Genomic DNA, 13511 nt, shown 5'->3' on the forward strand with positions numbered 1-13511 from the left:
AAGAAATAATAATTATGTGACATGATAAAAGTGTTAACTAACACTACAATGGCAACCATATTGCAATGTATCAAATCAACACATTGTATACCTTAAACTTACACAATGTTGTATGGCAATAATGTTTCAATTGGAAAAAGATTATCAATAATTTAAGAACAAACACAAAAGTACTGTGGAAATCATAACTTTATGTATAATCCTTTGTACCTCAGACATTGAGATAAATCTATTCTCCAGTATCAAAGTGATTAAAACAGCAATACTTAACTCCAAATTGAAATAAATTTAAAAGTTTCCAATTCCTTTGCTAGACTGAAAACAACCCAAATATTCAGCAAAGTGCTGACAATTTATACACCTGATAATTTATACTATCACACTCTTATAAGAAGAGAGAGATCTTTAGGCCCTAACATAGAAAGCAGTACAACATATTATTAAATGAGAAAAGCAACTTGCAAAATATAATCTATATAATCTCATTTTTGTGAAAAATGTTAATATACATATTTATATTCATATGTGTATAGTTAAAAACCCAAAAGACCATCCAAAACTTAGTTGTTCTCCTGGAGTGGGGAGAAGGAGGTGGGTCATCAAGGGGACGTGAGCTCTCTACTTCATATATTTCTGTCATGTTTAAGTTTTCACAATGAGAAGGCATTAACCTTATACAAAACAATGAGGGTATTAAATCTTTCCTTTGTGGGAAAAAATTCTGATGGCATGGGAAAGTGTATCAAGAAACTTGTTTTAAATTAGCTCTCCCTTTTCACAGAAAAATCACCCAAGTCTGTTCTACCTCCTACAAGTTTTCCATCCCCTCAGAATTCCCTAGTCAAGTAAATGGAGAGAACCCTGTCCTCATCTCAGGGAAGAAGTCAAGATTGAAATTCATGAGTCATCATGCCTTGGTTTCCTAGGACTTGACTCTGGGTCTTAAATAGACTCTGCAGCTCCCTTTCTGAATGACAAAAGAGAGAAGGACCTGCAAAGGGTACAAAGTTTCAGTTATAAGATGAACAAATTCTAATGTACAGCATGTTGACTGTAATTAACAATACTGTATTGGACACTTGAAATTTGCTAAGAGAGTAGATCTTAAGTGTTCTCACCATACACACACACACACACACACACACACACACACACACATACACACACCCCGTTACCATGTGAGGTGATGAATGTATGAATTAACTTAATTGTGGTAATCATTTCACAATAGAGACATATATCAAACCGTCACATTGGACACCTTAAATATATACAATTTTCATTTGTTAATTATACCTCAAAGCTGAGGAGAAACAAAGAGTGAGTAAAGGACCTAAAGTTGTTTGTATGGGGGTCAAAACTGACTGAGCTCATCTCACACTTAGGAATCTCAAATAAAGATCTGGAAGATTCAAAATGGACAATAAGGTTAACGGTCAAAATATTCAAGTCAAGAGCCCTAAATCTTCTGGCCTGAATAATCCAGTAATGAATTAATCTAATAATTCTTTGTTTTCCAGTTCCCTTTGCCAGTGTAGATCTGGCCAGAGAGGGTTCTGAAGCAAGAGAAATAAAGATAAAAGGAAGGAAATGAAGACAGACCATTGTCTCTGGGGAGCCCTGAGGAAAGGTGATGCAGATGCTAAAGCAGATGTGACCATGTGGAAGTATGTTGGGGGCCCTTTGGGTTCCTGCATTGTGACTCAGGTGACCCTTCCTTCTTAGTAGAACAGAAGGGACAGCAGCTCCAAGATGTGAGAGCAAGAAACTTGGGCACCCTCCTGGCTTCACCATAGGGAGGTGGCTGCCTATTGAAATTTCATCCCTTCTTCGAAGCTGAAATTCTACCTTCTTCAGAAAACCTTCCCCAAATAAGCCTATATGATTTACAGTCAGTTTGTAGCAATTTAATACCTTACTAAATTACATTCTTGTATTATCACCTTACTAGGCTGTAAATGTCTCTAGGGCAGAAATCCTGTTTTGGTTTTAAAAAATGTCCACAATGTCTAGTGTAGGGTTGAGAATGTAATAGGTGTTCAACAAGTAAGCGTTCAATGGAAAAGTTGAAAGGAAGAAACCATCAGGCTCCCTAAAGTTTCCTAAGCTATTCTAACTTAAAGAATACTGGAGATGGTTGGGCCATATCCCTGCATTCTCAGATTAGAGGGCTGAGGTTCACCCAGTACACGGTATATTTTTCTCTGAAGAAAGCTACCCTGAATGCAAATTAAGCCTCAAAGCCCTACAAAGGACAACCGGGAAAGCACAGTCCCTTCTAAATCCCCTTGGGGACCAGGCTTCCCTCTCGGTGTGTCTGTGTCTGTGGTGAGTGTGCATGGGTGAGGGAGGCTGGGGGTGGGGGTGAGGGCAGAGGCGGGAGGGAGGAGAGAGACTCCATGCAGTGATTATGTGGAGGGGATTTGCTATGTCCCTTTCTTCCTCCCCCCACCTTCTTTCTTTGTCCTCTTTCTCCGTGTTCCTCTCTTTGTCCCCTTTTCCTCGTCCCCTTCTTCTGCATTTGTCTGGGAGGATCCTGGAGTGTTCTTTTGATCGACTCAATCTTTCTCTGGCACTTGAGTTCTGATTGGCTGAAGGACTTAGAGGGGGGAAAAAAACTTTAATTAAGTAGATAATCTCTTCTTTGGAAGTTTGGCAGCTCCATTTCACCTCCCCTTAACTCTGTTTGGGATCGCTTACACACCAAGGAAGTTGGGGCTTGAGGAGAATTCCACCCCACTACCACTGAGGAGAATACTTTCCCATCTTACCTCTCTGTCTCCCAAGTTTTTAGAATTTTCTATCCTTGTCACTCCAGAGGATTATGTTGCTTCCGAAGCCTTCTGTGTGCATCTTTCTTTTCACCTGTGTCCTCCAACTCAGCCACACCTGGTAAGTAACCTGGACTCTTACCTGGAACTGGGAATAGGTAAATGTATGTAATCTATTGGAGAGAGCTTATTTTCATTTCCAGAACTGTTGGAAGCCTTGGGATCTCTCCTAGGAAAAAAATTGTTCCGTGGAGTAGGGCTCTTCCTAAATTTATGGCCGGTTTTAGTAAATCTTTAGGACCCCAGGTAATAAAGGAATGGATGATCAGATGGGGGGAGGGGTTCTTACTTTTATAAGTTGCTGGACCACAAATATTCGAAGTCTTTTTGGGGGAAATGGACAGTACCCCTTTTTACCAAATCCTGATGTCCGCATTGTGGAGAAGAAGAAGGTGGTTCAAAGCAAGTTCTACGGTCTGCTGAATCTGATCCTTGAGGTGAAGGCTGGAGACAAAATTCAATTGGATCTTATTTTGCACTTTCTGACTTTAATTTTTTTCAGAATATTCTAAGTAACTGCCCATATTGACACTTCCTAGAGACTAAAAATTTGCTCGAGCTACCGAGTTGCTAGTGGGTTAATAAACGTGTTTGAAATAAACTGTTTTAGAAATCTAAACTTCTCTACAAATGTATTTAATTTATTCCATTTACACAAATTTCTAAATTGCTGAGAAAATGTGTGTGAAAGTGCTTTGTAAGCTATAAACCATTGTACAAATGATAGATGATATTATCATCATTTTCATTTAGCTCTTGGAAACCATATAAGGGTCTATATATGGAAATGTTAATAAGTAAGTATGCAATAACATACAGAAGTAAGACCTGGGAGATGCATGTTGCTAAGGTGTTTGGAATTTCTCTCCAATTAAGATATAAACTCAGTTTCTCTATCAGTTCTAATTTTGCCCATCTGTGTAACCAAGATATAAATCCAATTGCTACATTAACTATTGAGAAAACAAGAATAGGAATTTCTTTGCTGAACTCAGCTTCCTATGCTAGTTAAGAATGTATTCTTATCTTTAGTGAGTATAGCCATCTTTATTAGAGAGTCGAACAGAAGTATGCCAAATTAATACAGTTTGCAAGTTAACGCAATAATTTGCAACATCGCCGATTATAAACTGAACCACCGAATAACTGGTCGATTTTTAATTGGCATTTTAATTAAATATTTCATGTTAAAAAAAATCTGTCTTCTCTCTCCTTCATGAGAACAAAAAGACAAAAGGGAGAGCAGACTATTTCAGAGCATTTCTACTGACGTTCATGGTATTCTTCAGCTGATTCAGTATCAGCAAAAGAGAAACACGAGATTCCTTTCCCCAGTCACCAGGGCAGTGTGAAGAATTGTTCTATAAAAAATACCTTTACTGTGTGTTCCTTCCCTGCTGGAGGGGGTCATGTTCATTTCATTCCGATACTGACACAGCCACACTGAAAGGTGGCTGGGTTGCTTGTCTGTCCAAATTCAAGTGTCTGGATTCAAAAGGAGACAAGAAAAAAAGAGATGTGAAAGAAAGTTCTAATTTAAAAACAGGGTTTAAGAACCCCTTCTCTCCTTGCCTGACTTTGAGGAGAAAATGTACAAATCTCCTGTATAATGCAATTAGATTTTAATTGCTTTTTCCCTATAAGCCCCAATTTGAATGAAACATTTATACTTTGCCAAGAGTCTGGTTTGGGTAGCATTTGAAAGTGATTTTTAAACTTCACATTAAATCTTGGTTATTCTTATAATGGAACTATCAGGGTTTTGCATAAGGTCATCCTCCCCTTTGTGCCATGCAGAGAAATTTGACCAACCGCAGCCTTTCAGAGTTTCTCTTAATACTTCATTATCAACCTTTTATGTGAGGACCTCAAAAGCATTTAACAAATATAGAACCACAATTTCTGCTTGGCTGTTCAATTGTAGGCTTTCCTGAAATTACTGTCTAAAAGAGTCCATCAGCAGAAATTCCTGGGCTTGAAAAGGAGAGAATAAAGATGACATTCACCTACAACATGCAGTTTTACTAGGTATCTCAGTACAAGATAATTGGGTGGGAGTTGGTGGGGGGGAAGCATTCTCCACAGTTTCTTCTTGTTGGGATACTTCTGAGGATAATTTCCTTTAGTAACTTGAGAAAAATCTTTCCTTTGAATTTGTTTTTCTTAATCCTAATGGCTCCAACAAACAAAACAAACAACAACAACAAAAAAAAACGAGAGAGAGAATGGGAACGCATGAATGCATGATACAGTCAAGCAGATGGAGACAGTTGTAATGGTGGCCAGAGATAAACCAATTTGACTTTTCACTTCCAATATACTTTCTTATCTGGCATGAACAGGCCTAGAACATGTTTTTCCTTAACTCTTACCTTTATTTTACTCCCAATGATGTCTCACAATGATACTGGGTCTTGCTCAGTTCTATCCATTTCTCTCTCTCTCTGCTCCACTCGATCACCAAATCAGAAAGATGCACTGGGACATAGAGGTTAACGCTGGCTCTGTCCTCATTCTTTAACAGAGATCACTGCCTCTCCTTCTTTCCAAAGGAGTTAAATAGGGTCATTCTCTTTTCTGCAGCAGAGCAAGAATTTATCTGAAATCTCTGGGTTTTAAGGCAGCTTTTGATATACATAATTCCTTGGTTCTCTCCAGGTACAGTTTTAGGGTAACCTTTCTATGGCTCTTGAAATTTCATCTGATAATGACACGCAGAACCCCTGATTAGCAAGCACTTCAATTACCATGTGTGTGTGGTTGGGGGGGGTTGAGTCCATGTTCTCACCAAGCATCATCTATAGTTTATTATTGTCTGCATATATGTGAAACTATTTTTCACATATATTATGAACAATAAAATACACACTCATTTAAAAATTATTGAATTCATGGTAATTTGTTTTTATATTAAGTTTTTGTTGAGTTCTTCCCACTGACAGATAAAAAAAGAACAGGTGAGAATCCACTAAACTTTGTCAGATTAAAAAGGGATTCTCATCCTCATAGAGGTTGGGAATCTGCAAAGTTGGGGAAATAAAAAGTAAGGTGTGTGAAATTGCTTTGAAATTAGGAAAATAATATGCCAATATAAAAGATTCACATACCTAATCGCTTCCCTTCTCAATAAAAAAAAGTTTATAGTCCGTAAAAAAAGGCTTGGTATTCGTGGAGTAACTCGGAGGTGGATTAGGTTGGCAGCTGCACTGTAGGAAGTCCCTCTAAGGGCTTGAGACATGATCACTGAAATTTAATTCCCATTTTGTCATTGATTTCTCAATAGTGGAGCCCTGCATTTTTCCTTTCAGTGTCTCTATATCTCTTGCCATAGATAATAATATTAATACAATAATTATTATTATCATTTACAAAGGCTGTGAGGTCTGGGAGGAGACACTTCATTACAGCTTTTCTTACAAAACCAGTTTGTATAAACGATGAGGAGGACGCTCCGTGGTGCATCTTCATTTCTGTGTGCGTAGATGATAATATGACACAAAGAAAGATCTCCTTTTTGTGATATTATATAGAGAAAAATGGGAGTATTTTTTAAAAGGCTAGAAGAAAAGGAGCTTAATTCCAAATCCTCTCTCTTCCATGGAAAGGATTTACTTTTTTTTTTTTTCTTTTTCCCAGCTGGGACAATTGGTTTAGTGCTGCTCTATATTGGGTAATGCTAATTCTCTCTGGGACTATTAATAAAATCCCTTTTTCCTGGGCTCCATTTATTCTTTTCTTTTTTTATCCAATTGATATGATCAAATTCTCTTAATCTGCTGGCTGATTTTATTATTATTATTATTATAAATCAGGACATTTGCAAAGGATTTTATTTGCTCACATTTGGGTGAAATGATTTTTTGGCTAAAAGAGTCCAAAGATTCCACCAGAACTTTGCCATCTGCTCATCCTTAAAGACTTAGTTCAGGTAGTCCCTCCTCCAGGAAGTCTTCCCAGGTTAAATTAGCTACCTCTGTTCTCTGCTCCCCTTTTTCACATTTTGTAGCTTAAAAGTAGAAAGTTGCCTGGTTTACTGAAGTTCTTACTGCTATATAGCTATAGACTCCTGAGAAAGGGTAAGTTATGATTAGCTTTGGCTCTGCCCCATATCCTGGGACACAATCTATACTCAGGAATAATAATATTGTGAACCAACATTTAGTGAGCGTTCACTATGTAACTTGGCCAAAGACACACAGCTTGTCAGTAGTGAGACAGGAATTTGACTCTACACCACTTGCTACACTGAGCCACTAAACTATCCTGTGTCAGACAAGACTCTGGTTTGTTTCCTCTGCCTATGATTTGTAGCTCAGTAGCCAGAATACTGGACCATGCTCCTTCATTCTGTGGCCGGACTTCTTTCTCTGTCTGGAACTCCAATTCTTCTGGGAGTTTTTAATGATACTAACAGTTTAGTCTGACAAAGATGCAGAAGTCTGTCATTGAGAAACAAAAGCTTGTACCTGGCTAGTATTTTTATTTTTTAATGTATTTCTTTTGTTAGCTTATTTAAATTGTCTCTTACATTTATTTACCCATAGAATTTATTTTTATTTCACTCCTTTCATCCCACCAAAAACTATCTGCAGTCTCTTTGATTTGGATTAGATGTGTGAAGTACTGGCTTTTGCCCTAAACCTCAAATTACTTGTTCTTTTCAACATAGTGGGTTTATGTTTGTTTGGAGATCAGTTCAAAAACTTCTGTACTATCTGTACTGCCTCTGATGTTAAAAGTTTATGCATAGCATAAGGAAGCTAGCTCTGACTATATTTTCCTAAGAATAAAGACCTATATTTGCAGCATCTGTTAGGATTTCCAGGAGTTCAAGAATTATTGTGGGTGTCCTTCATTTCATCATTTTTAATTTCATTTCATTTCCTAACAGCTTTTAAATAAACACTTGGAATCTTTAGAGCTCTTTCGCCTTTTGATTATCAAAGTAACTAGCCAATGGTAAAAACAAATTTCCCAATATCCCTAATTCAAGCACATGATGGGGAGATGTGTAGAATAAATGTATAGTGTTGATCTTCAAAAAAAAAAAAAAACCCAAACAGAAAGAAAACCTCTTCCCTATTTCCATCAGAAAGGCAGAAGAGAATTCATAGGGCTTAGAGAGAGAGGTCAGTACGATTTTTCTTAGGATAAACCCTCATTTTTCAGAAAGCAGATTTTTCTTCCTAGGTAAAAGATCATGCTGGGTTAACAGTTGGGGGAACTCTGAGCTTGGTTCACATAAATAACGTTTCCCACTGCCTCCCATTTGAAATATACCTACACTCGGAGGGCCTCTTGAAAGAAACTACCATCCACTTTGGACAGACTCTCTAGCCTTATTATAAGCCAAACTTTTATGGTTTGTTTTTCTCAATCTTTATTGTCGGCTCTTGTTATTGATCATATCATTTCACTGTATGCTTCTAAGGTCAGAGTTTTCTCCAGGCCAAGAGAAATCAGACCATAGGGGTATCATTTAAACTTACCTTTATCTGACCAGTTCAAACTCACTCTTCTTAATAGGATGTTTTTCCAACTTCAGCATCCTGCAGTACCAGCACAGTACGAGGCTATGTGCCAGTAGTTTCAATAAGACCCTGTAAGTGAGCCAATAGTTGAATCTTTCTATGCAACTCCATAGATGAAATTCTTATGTTTACTAGGTCAAGCTTAAAACATCCTGCATGAGGAAAAATTCCCCTTCATTCAAGACTGTAATTCTCTCTTGCTACCATAAATCACAGTCCTTTTGCTTTACTCAGGCTCTCCATATCAGACTTTGAAGGTTCCTTTCCATACTACCCAAGATAATAAATAGTGATAGTGCACCATTTTATCATGTCTGGCATTTCTTCATGTGAATCCAAGGCATCTGGTAGAGCCTAGACTGCATAGATGATTGGTTCTGTTTGGATTATTCACTCTGTTGTTTAACTTTATATTATGAACATCTTCATTTTCTTACAAAGCCGGGAACAGCATATATAATGAACCCCCATAGCTCAGCTTCAACAGTTATCAACTGCAAGCTCCTCTTGCTTCATCTATACTTTCTTGTAACATTGTCAACTGCATATATTTCTCTTTGTTTAAATCTTCCAAATACTACCATGGTTCAAAATAGGAAAAAGAATGATAGGAAAAGAAATCTTGTGTCTGAGAGATCTTGAGCCAGTAATTAGAGTGAATCTTGGGGAACATCATACAGATATGACTGCCCTTGGGGGGAAAATCAAGAAAACAAATGAGTAAAAAGAGAAAATTTATTCAAAAAATATTTGAATTTATTTCTATTTGAGCTGTGGCTGGTTAGCAAAGGCAACAGAAATTGATAAACGGGTCAGATTGAGGAAAGAAAATTTTACCATCCATTTGGATTTTGTTCCATTAAGTAATGAAAATAGTACCAAAGTGCCAACGCCTGTCAATTTTCCTGCCTTGAACTGGTCACCTAGTTGTGTTGTAGGATAATTTTTACAGTTACCATGCATACCTCCCTTCTTGATCCTGATATAAACTGATTGACTGATCCACCAGTGCAACTGAGAACATGAATATTTTCTAAAGGCTGCACTACAGGGACCAACGTTACAAGATCATAAAACAAAACAAAATTCTTTGCCTTCATAACAATCCTGGAAGAGGTTCCTGCAATCCCAGGCTTTCTGGGAACAGTGGTTTGAGCTGTACCTTAGCAGCTTTCGCTTAGAGACCACAGAATGGAGAATGAGTACAGCTTATTCCCAGCTACAGTCCTCATTTACATGCTGAATGCTGAAGTGCTTTTTTGTATCTCAGTGTTTCTCAGCAGAGTTTGCTACAATACATAAAGAAGGAAGGAAATGAGGACAAGGAAAGAGAGCCTATCACTCTATAAAATATCCTGAAATACAAATGACTTTTCAGTTTCAAGGGAAAAGATTATCCCTTGAAAATCTGTGATTTGCTTGGGAAGAAACCTGAGATTGTTTTGCAGAGACCCATGATACACAGTTGTCTTTGGGCTATTATATTATCTTTGCCACTACTTAGTTGGCAAGGGCTAGATCTGAGATACTGTGGGATTTTAATATAAATATTAAGGACAACTGCTAAAACTGAGGCATCTGTTTAACTTTTCTTTCTTCCTTACTTTTTCTTTCTTTCTTCCTTCCTTCCTTCCTTTTCTCCTTGCCAAGTGGTTTACAAGACTTTTTTTTCCCTAATATTTTAGGGCACTGCATTATAATATAGAAAATTCACATTTATGTAAAACAGTTTGAGAATTATTTATAGGGCCGAATTCCCCTTGAAAAAAGAGAGGGAGTTTAAATCCATGAAATAGATATGGGGATATGGCCAAAACTACACATTTGTTAATTTTTCCTTTTATACATTATCTTGAAAAAAACCTTCACTTGGCCCCAATCTTCACTGCAACATTTCTTTCTCTCTTTCCTTTCATATCCGTACTCCTTCGATGAATCTATACTAGCTATTTTCATTTCATAACTGTTTACTCACTGTAATCTGGCCTCTGTTCTATTCAATCTACTGAAATACAAATTTTTAAGTAGGAGGAAACTTGCCTTTGAAATTCTGAATCCTTCTCTTCCCTTCAAGACTTCAGCTATCTTGTGCATTCTACTTCCTAATCCCTCCCCATAACTAAATAGGAAAGAGCCTGATTTCAATTATTTCTACTTTACAGTGGATAAGAATTAGTCATGCTGGTCACTCTTAGAAAAAGCTGCATTTTAAACTTAACTCTAATTGTACAGTGAATTATTTCTAGCTTAAATATCCTCAGATATTGTCAGCAAAGGTAGTGAAAGTGTTTGGACCAATGAGATATTATGTCACAGTCACTAGTAAAGCTCACCTTCTATATACGTAATTGGGTATGTACGTACGTTTCTGTGTGTGGGCTGGTGCATGTGTGCTCTGTGGGACTGATGTTGTAGAGGCTAGAGTCACGATGAAGTTTGCTCAGAAAGAGCTGTCTCTGGGCTTTCCCCGGCCCAGTGCACCTCATGAGCTCTATGAGGTGAAAAACCTGGCCTTCAGACATTCATTCTAAGAGGAAGTTGTTTCACTGGGGCATCTTCTAGCAGCTCCCCTACTCTGGACCCTCCCCTTAACCTTTCCCCTGTACTTTCTCTGTGCCAAATCACCAGATGGAAATCTGTATCTATGTTCATTTACAACCACTTCTTCTTTTCCCTGGGCCATCACCCAAAGTTATTATAAACCGATGGTCTCTCCTGAAGTAGGCCAACTAGAGCTTCATCACCCAAACACTTTCTATGGACCTCAAAGGGCAGGGAGAAACCAAACCTGTTATTCAAAGACTTGTGGGGAAAGTGAAAGGAGGCAGAAGAAAGGAGGGGATGAGAGGGCATTGAGATGAGAGTCCTTGGCATTGAGAGGAAAACACCAAATTCTGGAGAATTATAATTATATTTAGAACCTTTGCTTTTTAAAAACATATGTGCAGAAGGGAAAAAGGGAATCCTAACTTAAATCAAAGCCATATCAACCACTGGGATTCAAATGTATCTGGGCACACTTGGGAAACTAGTGAGGCTGGCCTGCAAGGCTTTCTGCGTGAGACTGAGTTCTTTCCTGGGAGGGAACTCTCATACTGAGGGGAGAGGGAATCATGCGCACAAACTTAGCCCAGTAACAACGTTCTGGTCATGCAAAGGGAGAAGCAAGCCTGCAGATAGCATAGTGCTGGGTGCTCCCGGTCCTGTGCCATGGAACTATACAGAACCAGGCATGTGTTCTCACCAGGGCGGCTGCACCACTCACGGTACAAAGTGATGTGCTACAGACTGCCTCGTGGGCTACCCTAGTTTGGAGAAAGCCCGCAAATAGGGAGAAATGGGTACAACTAATTGGATAATGGCTGCAACCGCTTGTCCACAATGAGACATAGCTAACAGAGAATGGGAACTTGTAATTTTCTAGAACTTCCTAAGGGGGTAAAATAAAGTACATTTCTTCAAATGGTATCAGGTGAAGAGAGCTTTAAAAATTTGAGTGTATGGATCTATGGATAACAAATGTTAGGTAAGAAAAGACAAACAAACAAAAGAAACTTGGAGACTTTCCAAGAGCTAAAAGAGAAGCTGTGGCATTTGTATTTGGGTTGATCTAAAGTCCCTCCCCTCCTGTCCCAGATCCCTGGGAAAATGTTTTGCTGGTGATCAGGTTGAGTATGGAATAGGCAATTCAGGAGGCCATATAGGCCACAAGAAAAGATATGTAATGTTGAAAGGTGTGGGTGTTTGTGCCCTAGATCAAAGAATTTTGAATTGTGGTTAGATTATGGCCAGATTACAGCCACTGAGGTGCTGCAAGTTTAGAAGGTCCCTAGAGCAGAGAAGCAATGGGGAAATGAGAGAAAGTCCACAGGGCTCTGCTTTAGCGGTTACCCACAACCTCAAAACTACTAATGCATCTGTATGTGTGGATGGCTGCTTAACAAGTGTTGAAAAGATACTTAGTAATGAAGAGAATAGCAAGGACTTAAAAGGAAGGGGAAGGAACTTGTTAATGTTGATATTAGAGAAGTCGTGGCAAAAGGTAGTAAAGACAAGCAAAAGGACACAATTCGGCCAACCAGCCCAGATGGGAGCCAGTATCAGCAGAGGTTACTTTGAGTGAAACATTACTGTGAGAGCTCAGGATGACTGATGGACAAAGAGAAAGAGAGAGAGAGATCTGATTGTTCTCTCAAATTCTTACTGTTGGTAAATTAACTTGGGAGAAGAATGAAATAGCATTAGAAGCTTGCAGGAAAAAGCATAGGCCAAAAAATGAGTAAAGACTCACTTCAAGGTTGAAGGCAAGAGTGTGGAGGTCGTCTAAGAATATAAAATCATAGTCATGGCATTAAAGACTTCCATGAGTGAAAGTAGTTAGCTTGTTTCTTAGAGGACAGAGGGCCCCTAGATAAAGATTCAGAATCCTTGTGAGCATATTCCATTCCCCCCAGATATTTTAGCCTTGGAATGCAGAAGGTGGGCATAAACAAGGCAGCTGTAATCACCAGGAAAACACCAATACCAAGAAAAAACGGCAGGGAAGGAATGAGATCCACGGTTTTAACACTCAGTGCAATCAGAGACTCAGCACCTCAAGGCAGTGACCAGTGAGAGCTTTGGGAACTACCGAAACCAGAAGGTGCTCCATCCAGGCACAACAGAAGAGAATGTCCACCTATTTGTTACTGTTGCAGTTGGAGCAGCCATTTTCCCAAAGATTGAGGCAATAATTTGAGTCTCCCAGGCCCTCAAATTATACCCAGGTATCAGATGCTTGTAGGCACCTCCCTGTTCTCCCACTGACCAGTGCTTCTCAAAGCGGACTCTCAGGATCATCTGCAATACAGCCGTCTCGGGAACGTGTACATGCAGATTCTGACCCACTCCCCCATCACCACCACCCAACAAGAGTCTCTGGAGCTGGGGGCCTTCATGTTTAATAAACCCCAGAAGATTCTCACACGCTCTACAAATAATACATCTGGATTGTTTTTCAAATGCCTGTAATGAAGTCCCTTCTCCAAATCTCCGGCACTCCAGATTATGTATACACGTATGTATGTTACATTCTTATTTTTACATAATTGTAGATTTGCAGAAGCTTGCAAAGAAATGTGCAGGGAAGTCCTATGCACCCTTTCCCCAG

At 38.8% G+C, this 13511-nt stretch overlaps 1 protein-coding gene across 1 annotated transcript in view; it reads right to left on the reverse strand.

Annotated features, from left to right (window-relative positions):
• PKD2L1 (polycystin 2 like 1, transient receptor potential cation channel) overlaps positions 1 to 13511 on the reverse strand; it is a 167992-nt gene that overhangs the window by 138778 nt on the left and 15703 nt on the right. The window contains exons 3-7 of the mRNA XM_049697126.1: positions 8321 to 8431; positions 5204 to 5408; positions 4206 to 4316; positions 3121 to 3275; positions 2772 to 2919 (exon numbers count right to left, since the gene is read on the reverse strand). The gene's annotated coding sequence lies outside the window, so the exon portion shown is untranslated. The remainder of the gene's footprint in view (positions 1 to 2771; positions 2920 to 3120; positions 3276 to 4205; positions 4317 to 5203; positions 5409 to 8320; positions 8432 to 13511) is intronic.

The sequence above is a fragment of the Orcinus orca genome, chromosome 14 (genome assembly GCF_937001465.1).
Source record: "Orcinus orca chromosome 14, mOrcOrc1.1, whole genome shotgun sequence".
Lineage (NCBI taxonomy): Eukaryota > Metazoa > Chordata > Mammalia > Artiodactyla > Delphinidae > Orcinus > Orcinus orca.